The sequence below is a fragment of the Podarcis bocagei genome (genome assembly GCF_964188305.1).
Source record: "Podarcis bocagei genome assembly, chromosome: 2".
Lineage (NCBI taxonomy): Eukaryota > Metazoa > Chordata > Lepidosauria > Squamata > Lacertidae > Podarcis > Podarcis bocagei.
In genome coordinates this window covers 60675526-60688551 of record NC_138126.1, presented here as the reverse complement: position 1 = coordinate 60688551, position 13026 = coordinate 60675526, and the positions used below count along the sequence as shown (strand labels likewise).

Sequence of the window (13026 nt, the reverse complement as noted above, 5' to 3'; positions counted from 1 at the left end):
CTGCATTTCCAACTAATAAAATAATGAGAGAATGCAATTAAAAAGCTCAGCGTCAGATAATGGAAACAGTGGGCTGCAAGGGTTACATTCAAGTCTAACCATTTCTGACAAATAGAAAGAGTACTGCCTGTTTGGCACAACTTCATTTAAAGCTTGGGTGGGGGAATAGAAAGCGCTGCCTCACCCAGGCTTCCTGCATTAATTATTTCCTGTGCAATCAATGAACAAATGCCCACGGCTGAAAGCTGCTTTCAGTAGACAATTCCTCCTCGGTAGGGCAAACATCTTCATAGATGGCAGGGACATAAGTATTCACAATTTTTCCCCTTGCCCATTTTCATACTTTGGTTACTAAAGGTCACTGAGAAGGATTAGCAGTCCAGTCCTATGAATTTAGGAGTCCTTACTTCCTAATAAGTGTAGGCCACAGCCTAGGAATGGGTGGGGTGAGGGCAGGATATCCTAATGATCTTCCACCAATGACTTGGTGAAATAAAGACAAAAAAACCAGTACTGTACATGAGTTTAAAAATAATTAGCTCAAACCAAGTGCCTCTCTGGAGAACCATGTTAGCTCTTTGGAGATTTTCTCTTAGAAGAGAATGCTATTAAAAAACTGTAGAGTCAGGCATGTTCTTTTCAAGAATATTAAGTGAGGCATATACAGCCACCTCTTGCAAGGCATCTGCAATGACTTACGCTCGTGGTTACTAGACATGACTCTTGTGACTGCTGCCAGTCCACAAGCTGTTTCCTGCAGGCTTGCGTCAAGAGCAAGAGCAAGAGCTCAGCTCTCAGCAGGAAACTCCCTTCTTTCTTCTTCCTGTGGTAAAGTAATGCCTTTCCAAGGGCAGCAAGAGGTTTTGAGAAAGGTATCTGCAAACAATGAAGTTCCAACTCCACAAAACAGAGACATGTTCCATCCATAACAGAAGTCACCCCCACTTCAGGAAAAGCTAAGCCAAATGAGAACACTGCACAATGCTTCTGAAATTGGGAACATCTCCAGGGAAAGGAAGTTGCATAGTTAAGGCTACTTGCAATGGCTACTAACCCTGATGGGTATTCTTCTTTCTCCACTGTCAGGGATGGTATGCTTCCGAACACCCATTGCTGGAAGCTGCAGGAAGGGAGAGTCCTACTGAGCTCAGGCCCTGCTTGTGGACTTTGCACAAGCATCTGGATGACCATTGAAAACAGGATACTGGTCTAGAGGCTTTTCTTAGGCTCTTGCAGCCACTGAAGTTGCCCTCCTATTTACTTGCTTACAGCAGCCATACAACATCTATTTAGGCCAATTGTCGGGGCGGCTGGAGCAGCCCAACAACTTCTGGACAGCCACAGGTTGCCCAACCCTGATTTTGTGGCTCTCCAGAGGAAGATGCTCTTTATCCCTTCCCTTCAACACTTACCGTAATTCTGCGGGCAGTTAGTCTGGCTATTGTGACTTCTTACTAAGACCTTGAAGAGAATGACTGCAGGGTTTTGGGTGGGGGGAGTGGGGTTTGTTTTAAGTGTTGCAGCTCATGTTAACTGTGTTTGGCTGGACCCACAAAGGAAGTATTGCTTAACCAACTTCTGCAGTACGTTGGGAAATAAATGTGAATAGAAGGCAAAGGAAAATAACCCCCATAAAGGAACTAGAGCAGAGAAGGGGGAATCCGCTTAGCAAACAAAACATGAGAACCCAACACAACATGCATATATTAATTCTGCTATTGTGTACTTGTACAGTTTGGAGCAAGGATGGGGCACCTGCAAACCTCTATTATGTTGTTGGATTCCCATCAGCCCCAGTCAGAAATACTGGCTTTCAGCTTTGTTGCTGTACCACATCTTCAGAGTGTGGGCTGGGACAGCCAAGCATGCAGTTAGACATCATCATTCAATTAGCAGGATTTTTTTTAACATAGCTTCATCTTCTGTTTTAGATTTTTGCAGTACCAATAAAATTGTTTCCCTGTGTTTGCCTTTAATTTGCACCAGCTAAGTTCTTCTCCTCTCCTTTTTTTCAAGATTTGTTCTCTCAGCCGCATCCCTTTGCATCCTCTGCCTTTTTATTGACTCTTGCATTTGTTGATCTTTATCTACCGGTTCTTATTCTTGTGTTGGTAATACTGTAATTCCATTTCTCTCTGCCCTAGTGGGGTTACGGAGCTGGGCCTCATGCGTGGGCAAATAACACAACAGTCACAAAACAATTAACCCAGAAGCACCCCTTTCCAATTTTAGGTCTCCATTGTTCAACATGGGGTTAAGAGGAGAAAGAATTGTTTATCCAAAGAGAAAGGGATCAACATAAGCAACATAAAGATGAGAACATTGCATTGCTCTGAGATATATGATAATAAATCACTATTTTTATGAGATGCATAAAAGACAAGTCTTTAAGGAAAATTACAAAAAATAAGGGGATAGATTAGCCAAGCAACTGTGATGTAAAGTTCTAGTAACAACCATTAAGGCAACAGTACTAGGGCAAGAATTACACCAGGCAATTTAGGATTCATTATAGAAACTAAACTCAGATGTACCATATATTAACTTGGTTCCTGCTCCTGACCACCCTTACTTAAGAAAGGAAATAAAGGTTACTAGCAGGCAACTCAACAGCCATTTGCAGTCCACATAACTAGTTATTAGCACACCCACCTACATATTCTCACTTCAGGCATTTAGCCTGTAAAGACTAAACTAAATCTCTTCCAGTTGCTCCTCTGCCTGCAAATCCAAGCTGCAAGAGGATGTAGAGAGTTCCCCAGCACCAGCAAGAAGATCCACATTTCATGTTGAGGGACATATGGTGGCCAACGATTAGTTCTATACTTTTATTAAACTACACACCCCTTTCTGCACAACTGCACAGTGTATCCTCTTTGGAGGTTTACTGAAAAAACTGAATTCTACAGGTTGCTATACACATAGTAAACTGCTGTTTTATACATTTTTGGAGCTGCAGATCATTTGCTTCTACAAATTATAGTAAGAGAAATTCTGTGTTTGAGCATGTGATGTCCCGACATTTCTTGATGAGATTGCTGAGCCAAGGCAGGCAGAAAACGATATTTAGAGGCACAAGGCTAAGGAGACTGTAATCTCATTGGCTTGAATGAACTCCATTCCTCCAGCTGGAAACAATACACAGGTAATGGTGTGATCTGCTGAACAAGGGTTTGGGTCAGGTTACATTCACATCTGATGCTATAAACTGGTTAGATCATGGGAGACCAGACAACCTCTGCCTGCCTTTGAGTCAGGATTATTTTGCAAGCAGCATCAGATTAGATGATTGAAAGTTTATGTATTCCAGTTCTACAAAATAAAGTAGAAGGCATTCATTTCATAGAAAAAAGGAGAGCATTCTTTTAATCCTCAAAATAACAAGTAGTGGTCCAACAACAAATAGTTTCTTATTTTTACCTAAATGTGTGAAACTAACATTCAGAGCCCGAGAGAGAGAGAGGAGCATTTGAGAAGTTTAAAGGGAGCTTTGATGTACTTCGGGACCATGTTCATTCTCTGGTAAAAGGTTCATATGTATGCTGCAAAATGAACAACAACAAAAACTTCCAGTGCTTCCTGAAGCTGCAACACTCGTAAGAGTATGATGCACATTTCTCAGGGGATCAATGGTGCACATGGAGTGAATGAGTGATCCAAGCAATAAAAATAGACTGAGCCACAGGGTTTGAAACCCAGAGTTAAAACAAATCAGGTTTGAAAAATACAACTGATTGGGACTAGGAGGGGGAGGGGAATTAGTTCAGTGACGCTATAAAAATTATTGTACCCAGCTGAATTACACAATGAATTAAGCAAAGACCAAGATGCAACAGGAGAAATGTTTTCTCAAGCTGCGAAATTATTAAGTATTTGAATGCCTCTTGCCCTTGCAGACGGATTCAGCTGACGGAGAGGGTAATAATGAGAGGCCTGATGACAGGAAACCATTCAGTCATGCTCAGCAGGCTCAGCTCTTAACACTTTGTTGTAGAATAATGGCACAGTCACAAATGAAGAAAGAGCCGTTGCTTTACAACTCTGTTCACCAGCAATGCTTTTGGGTATGTTTGCAGCACGTCAAAGCTCCTCTTTTGCAGTAAAATATTGCTTCCCATCAGGAAAGGAACATGAAATTAAAAATGGTGGGGGGTGCTAATAAAAGGACACATTAGGTGCTGAATGCAGAGATTAAGGGCAGGAAGAGTGCATGCAGGCAAGACTTTTTTAAATTCCACAAGGCAATATATAGCTGCACTGAGATGCACAGTACAAGAAGACAGACAGAACTTCCTCTTCCCACTGGTAGAAGGCAAACTGCCTTCAGCAACAACTGGCGTTCTCCACCTATCTCCCTCCATCTTCACATTATGAAGGCAGACTCTTTCTGCCTGTAGTCTTGCACCTGACTGCCTACCTATGGTTGTGTTTCTGCTGCTGCTTTAAGCCACACAGTGCCTAGACCCTGCAAGCAAAGCAACACACCTGCCAGTTGTCTTAAAGTGACAGTCTATCAAGGGGAAGTGCTCCAGTTCTGTCGGCAGGAAGCCCTGGGTTTATTCAGTGCAATTTCCAGTTACAGAGTATTAGGCAACAGGCATAGGTAAATTCTGTGCATTATAGCTCAGTATTGTCATCCTTGATGGATAAGGCTACCACTGATCCAAATCAATGTAAGGCAACCTTTAATCTGACATCCTGACCACCAATGCATGCAGAAGATAGGTAAAAACACCTCTCTTCCACCCCCTTAATATTTACAGTTCAGGAATCAGGTGATGCACAATACCACTGTGCCAAATTGATTGAAACCATTTTAAAAAAAAAAAAAACAAAACAAAGCAAAACAGGTCTCCACTCCCAGTTCCATATGCTGAACACCCTGTTCTGTCCATCCTATTCTATTCACAAGCAGCAACTGATGTCTTTTCCAAAGCTTCCACACATGCACGCAAATTTATTCAGTTTATTCAGTTGGAGGAAATGGGCCAACGCTTCCCCCTTTTACAACATGTCTGAACAGAAATGGAGCCAGCATTTCATTGAATAAAAGCTAGAAGGGGGTGGGGGTAGCTTATCAGCATTAATAATCGCACATTCAAAAACCAGACCTCAGCCTGAAGCTAGGTGTGAGTCACAGACAATCCAACAGAATCCAAAGACTAGGGCTCCCTCAGAAATGTGAGGCCTAGGCCCTGTCTAGATAGAACCACCCTTTGCAGCAGGTGGAGAGGTATTAAAAGTCGCCATCAACAAGCCAGGGGCCAGGTGGCATATGCTGCCACTAAAAGCAGAGATCTAGCAGAATATTTAGCAATGGAGCTTTTAATGATTTTGTCACATGCCAAAATTCTCGAACCAGGCAGTAAGTGCAGCTATTACTTCTCTTCCACAATGCTGCAACAGCTACAAAGAGACGTCTCTTTTTTCTGAACTGAGTGTGTGCACTGAAGTTCCTACATGTGAGAACTCTTTGCACTCCCAGCTGAGTACTATACAAAGAAAAACTCAAGGAGAAACCCCTTCAGAGCACACAGAAATTCTTCAAAGAGCATTTCTCTTGAGATTGCATTACCTGAGCCAACAGCCAGAAACAAAAACAGGCCCATCCTCTACCATGTCTCCATGGCAAAAAAAGGGGGGGAAAGCAGAAGAGACTTGGGAAGCTATCAAAAAGAGGAAATGATGATGCACATGATAATTATGTATGATACATATAAAATTGTCATCATTAGCATTTTTATCCCACCATTAAACTGGAAAAAAGCCTCTCTGAGCAGCTTGCAAAATCCAATGAGAAGACATTCCTTGCCCTCAGGCTCACGCAATTCAAGAGAATTGGGGCTGGGAAGTACTAAGGAAAAAACCCAAGCTAGGGCACTAATCCTTACTTACAGAGATCTTGTAATGAACAGGCAGAATGGAAGGAAATTGTGGAAAGGAGTCAGAAGTTGCTGGTGGGTTTGGCCCTGCTGCTCCACCCCTCTTGCTCTCCTGCAGTCTGAAGGCATGGCTTCTGAAGAGGCCAGTGGAGAGAGAAGCCTGATTTCAGCTGGGCTCTTATAGCAGAGCCAATGAAAAGCCCCTGAGCTGACAGTAATGCAATCCCTTTTTTCAGGTGAAGGACAGAAATGCAACAAGCAACCAAGAAATAACAAGCCACGAATAACTGCTATGAAGGAGAATCCAGAGAACTTTGTAAGATTTGCCACTCTAAAGCAAGCAGGGGGCATTTCCAGCTGACCATGGGTTTACCCCCTTCCCCTGCTTTCAGTACAGTCATACTTTGGAAGTCGAATAGAATCCATTCTGGAAGTCCGTTCGACTTCCAAATCGGAAGCCGTGGAAGCCCTGTCAGACATTTGGGTTCCAAAGAATGTTCGCAAAACGGAACAGTCACTTCCAAGTTTGTGGCGTTCAGGAGCCAAAACATTTGACTTGCAAGGCGTTTGGGATCCAAGGTATGACTGTATTACAAAGCAGCTATGCAAATGAACATTTTGGGGGTAGCTGCCCACACCTTACCCAAGATTCTTCAGCTCACATAGACCTGGCATTAAAAATGAGAGACTCCTCCTCCTCCAATAAAATCTCTCAGTGTGTGGGGAGAAAAGAGAGGTGAGTGTCCAGGGGAATATAATATACCAGAAGGAGACTTACGATCACCACTGGCCATCTGATAACAGCATTACAAAATCCCAGTAAATTAAAATATTTACATTCAATATTAGTAGGTACTGAAGGGGAGACATGTTCAGGGCTTCAGAGTATGTTGCTTAACCGCATGGGAGAAAGGGTATTTGGAGCTTGAGCCATTGCTTGCAACATATTCAGAATGCAATTATATTTGACAGTTTTAATATTAAATGCCATTCCTTAGATAAAACTCTACACAGTTCCCAGAAGGCAGGGTCAACGTCTTCACAGAATTCCTGCAAGGCCTCAAATACACAATTCCTGGGGAATAGTTACTGACATTGTTAGTATATATGAATTATATTAACTTCTATCACCACAGCAGTTGGTTCAGACAGTTCACAGAGAGCCATAGGGGAAAACCTTCTGTGAATAAAAAGCATACATCACACCACCAAGAGTAAGGAAGAGGCATCAGACGTAGACTCATACTAGTGATTACCGTGACGCTAATAATGAAGACCCTCCGAAATGCATGGCCCAAAGAAGATCCTAACTAAGTGGAATTCTGTGCAGTCAATATGAACCCTCTAAATGAAGGTATTTCTTGATGAATTCTTTTCAGCCCCATTTGGATATTTATTTATTTGTATGCAAGGAGAACAAAAACAGGAAGAAGAGCAAGATCACAGTCAAGCCCTGCCTCCTCCAACACATCACCTTTATCCAGTTTAGAGGCCCCCATGAGTCTGGCGCAGACTCACAAAATGTTCCTGGATCAATTGAAAATCCTAGTTAGCAGGGGTTCTTCTAATTTTCATGGGGAGCCTCCACAGGTGGACACCCTGCTTCAGAATTCCAGAACTCATGGAAGTCTCTAAACTGGGTAAAGGTCATTGCCTGGGCAGGGCTTGGTAAAGTGCTCCTGCTCCCTCTTGCATGTTCATTTACATGCAAGGAGAACATACACCCAAACAAGACTTTAGATCAGTTCCTGCCCCAGAAAGGTGGGACACAGGGCAATCCAAGCAACAGAAGCCCAATCCTCTCAGAACAGGATGTCATTTGACATGATAGTATAGACAGCTTTTTTTTTTCTCCTTTTCCCCAATACAGTGGTACCTTGGTTTAAGAACAGCTTAGTTTATGAACTTGGATTAAGAACGCTGCAAACCCAGAAGTAGGTGTTTTGGTTTGTGAACTTTGCCTTGGAAGAACATGTTCCGTTTCCTGTTGTGTGTGTTCCATTTGTAAATTGAGTCCCCCACTGCTATAGGAAAGCACGCCTTGGTTTAAGAACACTTTGGTTTAAGAAGAGACTTCCGGAACAGATTAAGTTCTTAAACCAAGGTACCACTGTACTTCAAACTGACAGGACTGAATGACAACAGTGGCTAAATGTTTCATGCAACATGATTGCTGGTAAGAAGCCTCAAGTGGCAAAGGTTAACAGAGAAATGCCTGCAAATCTATTTATTATTGCTGGCCTCCACAAAGAAACTTCCGCTCCTACAATCTATCAAAATGCTATTGTGTCACTGCAGTAAAATGTAATTTAGCCCGGTATATTCTGAACCATCCAAGAGGAGTGTAAAACCAAACAAGTTAAACAAAAACAAAAAAGCCTATTAATCTCACAAACCTGATCTGAATGGGAATTTTGAAAACTCATTAAACATTCCATGAAACCAATCCCTAGACTTCCAAGTGGTCTGGTGGGCAACACCAGATTATATGCCCCAGAAGCCATTTTTTTTAGATCTTTGCTTAATAGAACCAAGACCACCAAGATGCTTTCAACAGAGCAGTTTGTGAGTGACTAATTCAACATGCCCAATACTTAGATATTAGGTAAGGATTATGCCCTTTTTATTACTCCTGGTCCAGATAGACTAGAAGCAAAAGACTCACATTAACTATTAGCACTTGTCACGGCGACTGCTGCATCAAACCCCTAGCTAGCAAGAAGTTCTTTGAATTACTTCTGGTTGTGTTTCCTGTGTTTCTGCTCTGGTTGCAGGGAGCAGCTGCTATCAGGAAGCAGCCTTAGCTACCTATTTACAACATGGGTGCAGAGAAAAATTGCCCATATGTGTCTCCATTTTGCTCTCTAACTTTGTTTCATAAATCCTAGGAAATGGAATTCTAAAAGTTTATTTTAGTAGCAGTTTTTTTTGGGGGGTGTATGTATGTATCCCCCCCTTTCCTATTTTTCCACATCCAAATGTAGAACAGCAGGTTCGACAGCAATTTCAAAAGAAACATTTCATGTTTTTAATGGGAACATTTTTATTGGTTTGAGGTTATAAAAACACTTCAGTTTTCTAAAACCTCACTTTGAAGCCTAATTTGATCTAACAGTTGCAACATCTGGACTCAGCAAAACCAAATGCACAGGTCAAATGGTTTGTTGTGTTCCCAGATATCAGATTTGGAGGGAAAACAACAATAGAGTTCTAAGGCAGAAAAGAATTTCAACACTGATCTCTTCATTCCTTACTCTCCTCAATGGCTATGATGGGACCACAACTACTGGAATAGATTTTTTAATAGTGAATTCCTCCTCTGCTTTGTAAACCAGCCTTAGAACCTGCTTTGTATTACTTAGTTTGCCAATTTGTGTATGTTTGGCCCCTAGGGCCAAAACAGAAAATTAACCCTCCTCAAACACTGTGCAGAAAACATGTATTATCCCTGCATATCCCATGGTTTAGGAAATTAGGATAGCCTCCAACTCAAGTGAGTTTTGGTGCAGTAGACAGACATGAGCTCAAGCCTCCAAAGCAGAACAGAATGGTATTGAATTATTCTTGTAACAAGCAGCTTACAAAAAGATAAAGAGGGGTTGTCTGTAGAAATACACTAGGTGCCTATTTCGGAATAAGTTGATTATTACAGCAATCTGTAGCTCTGCTGAACGTATTAATTACAAGAAACCAGAATCTGAAAAAGAATTTATAACCCAAGGACCTGAAGCCTGAGCAAGCTACAAGCTCCTAGTTTTAGCCTCTACCTAGCAGAGGAAAATGCGGCTCCAACCACTCTCTCAGACCTATTGAAACAAAGGCAGTTTAAGGAGGGGGCCAAACAAGAGCAAGACTGTGCTTCCTTCTCCTATGACTAAAACAGCTTCATAACCAACGGTACTCCCCTCGGATAAAAACAAAAAGCATTAACTGAACACATTCTTGATTATTTTCTTTGGAAGAGACTTCACCAGCTGCTCAAGATAGCTGTGCTGCAGTCAACATGTATTTGCTTCACACGAGGAAAGGTCCCATACCCCACACCCCGAAAAAGAATTTATCTTCTAAAACAAAACTTTCAGAAATGGGGCAGGGAGAGAGATTGCTTAGACCGATACCATGGTCAACAGGAAAATCTTTCTAGTAAACCAATGCATGAAGCCTGTAAGTGCTTGAGGAAGTTGGAGCATCACATAGATAATTACATGCTCTATTATTTGCAACAGCTCTGAGGCAGTAGAAAAATAGCTGTACAGTAGTACCTCGGGTTAAGTACTTAATTCGTTCCAGAGGTCCGTTCTTAACCTGAAGCTGTTCTTAACCTGAAGCACCACTTTAGCTAATGGGGCCTCCTGCTGCTGCTGCGCCACCGGAGCACGATTTATGTTCTCATCCTGAAGCAAAGTTCTTAACCTGAGGTACTATTTCTGGGTTAGCGGAGTCTGTAACCTGAAGCGTATGTAACCCAAGGTACCACTGTATAGCTTCTAAGAATGTCTGATTGATATGTATGCAAATTACAAGCTATGGGACTTGCTGCCACAGAAAGCAGCAATGGCCCACAACTTGGATGGCTTTAAAAGAGGATTAGACAAATTCATGGAGTGTAAGGCTCTCAACAGCTACTAACCCTAATGGCTATGCTCTGACCTCCACGGTTGGATGCAGTATACTCAATACCAGTTGCCTGGATCCATGGGGAGAGGAGAGAGCTCTTCTGGCTCAGGTCCTGCTGCAGGTTTCCCACAGTCATCTAGCTGGACACTGTGAGTAGATGATGCTAGACTAGATATGCCACTGGTCTGATATAGCAGGGCTGCTCTTGTGTTCTTAGCAGTTTGCGCTCCTATGTATGCCTATTCAGAATAAAGTTCTGCTAAGCTCCATGGGACTTTCTCCCGAGGAAGTGTGTATAGGGTTGTAGCCTAAAAGATTGGGTCTTTATGAGAAAGGTCCATAGGTGCTTACTAATATCCTATTTTAGTGGCAACTAAGAATTATGTATATATCTGGAAGCTGACAAAATGCAATAACCGTCTCATTAATATTTGCATAGCTAGTGAGAATCATGTTTTACTCAACCTTAAAAATTTAGTCACAGGAGTTTTACTTGATAGATCTCCATAATGGGGGGGAAAACAATAATTATAATGAAATAGCATTAGAATTAGCATCTTTGGTTTTAGATAATGAAGCAAGAATCGTCTTAGAAGTGGTATTCCCCTTCAACACATCTACAGTTTTTATGAATATTTAAAAATAATTTAACACATTTTAAAGTCAGTGTCCAATTAAACAAGACACCTTTTTGTCAATCGAAATGTTTCAACTGACAATAAAATGCTACAGACCTAGTTTCTAAGAAACCTTGTATTACTAAGAAAGTGCATAAATCAATAACTGCCAAGTCTTAACAATAATATTCATTTTGGGAAGAACTATTAATATATCATTGAACTTGATCATGTCAATGCCGTGTCAACCACTTAAGATCATGCACACAAAATTACTACAGACCCTCTCAGAAAAACTTAAGTTGTGGTTTGATGTTCCAGGAACACCAACAAGGCAGAGACTGGCAGCACCTATTTATATGAAATGAATGTGTGACAGAGTGTGTGGCTATGTTTATACTCAAATCTCCACCCCTGATCTGTTGTGGCCATGAGAAATTTGGAAGTTTTTCTGTTTTAGATTAAATGAACTTAGGCAGAATGCCTTAGCTAGAGGAAAAACCCAAACTGAAACCATAGTTTATGAAACTGCTTTGTTTCAAAAATAAAAATAAAATCAACCAGTTTAGGGCTCAGATGTAACACTAAACCGTGGCAAACCTAAAATGAAAATGGAAGATTCCAGTCTCACAACCACAGAAGGGAAGCAGAATACATGTCCCTGAAGCTTGCTGTGGTTCATCCTTGTGGTACGCAGGAACCTAGCCTCTGTACACACAGGCCCTGCTTTTTGAACACAATGCTTTCCCAGGAAATCATTTGTTAGGCAAGTGTTCTCATAACGAGCTGACGATTTCCATTACTTCCTATGGGGAAACTTCTAATCCATGATTTCTCCCATCTCTCTCCTTTCTTCCCTCCCATTCTCCACCCTTCCTTCCATTGTTTCTGCCTGAAACTGCTGCAGTCAACCAGCAAACGACAAAGGAAAAACTGCTTTGCTTGATCTCTCCTGTTCCAATTTGTCCGATTTTTTCTCCCTCACTCCGTGGTTTCTGTCCAAAATGGTTGCAACTGACCAACAAAACACAAACAAGTAAAGATGTGGACAAACTCTGGCTGTTTGGATATCTGAACCAGCCATTTGCGTAGTGAGATTTGGGTATAATTGTTTATGTTCACATAACTGAGATTTTGGATGACAAGCATTCCTATAGTGGGACCTTCATGTACCGGTACTTACAATTCCAACACCAGTTTTGTTCACTTCTTTGCTCCTTAAAGCCCATTTCAATAATATCTATATCAGGCATAGGCAAACTCGGTCCTCCAGATGTTTTGGGACTACAACTCCCATCATCCCTAGCTAACAGGACCAGTGGTCAGGGATGATGGGAATTGTAGTCCCAAAAACATACGGAGGGCCGAGTTCGCCTATGCCTGATCTATATCTTTTGGGTGATGGTTTCAGGAAATAAATATATACACACACAGAGAGAGAGAGAAGAAATCTGGAGAGCTGCTCACTTTGCATTGCAAAAGAACATATAAATTTAACAAGTTGCCAAATCCTCTACCATCACAAGACTACTTCAATTACAATCCAAGAAATTAATTTGGCTGAAATGATTCTACATTGTTTGTTGCCAGAAAAATGATTTCCATGAATCTGGAAAGAAAAACTTAAGTAAAATGAATACTCGGTGCATTTGCCTTCCCCATCTCATCAGTAGTTTTTCTTTTGGCTGCTAAGTGGAATTCAAGATTTTTCTTTTCAATATAAAAATCTTGGGTCCTCAAGAGATAGAAGCATACCAAGCACATCAGAAATGGCTAAGCCAATTATTTTTTAAAAGCTGTTTACTCACCCCCAAGAGGCAAGCCAAATTAAAAGAGCTCAGACACAAAAGCCACAAGGGGAAAGAAGCAAGTAAGGAAATTTCTACTATGAAATGCTGTTTGCAAAAAAC

General features: G+C 41.5%; 1 protein-coding gene across 1 annotated transcript in view; it reads right to left on the bottom strand.

Annotated features, from left to right (window-relative positions):
* The window catches only part of GNAI2 (G protein subunit alpha i2), a 134773-nt gene that overhangs the window by 114479 nt on the left and 7268 nt on the right, over positions 1-13026 (bottom strand). The gene's annotated exons all lie outside the window — the stretch shown is intronic.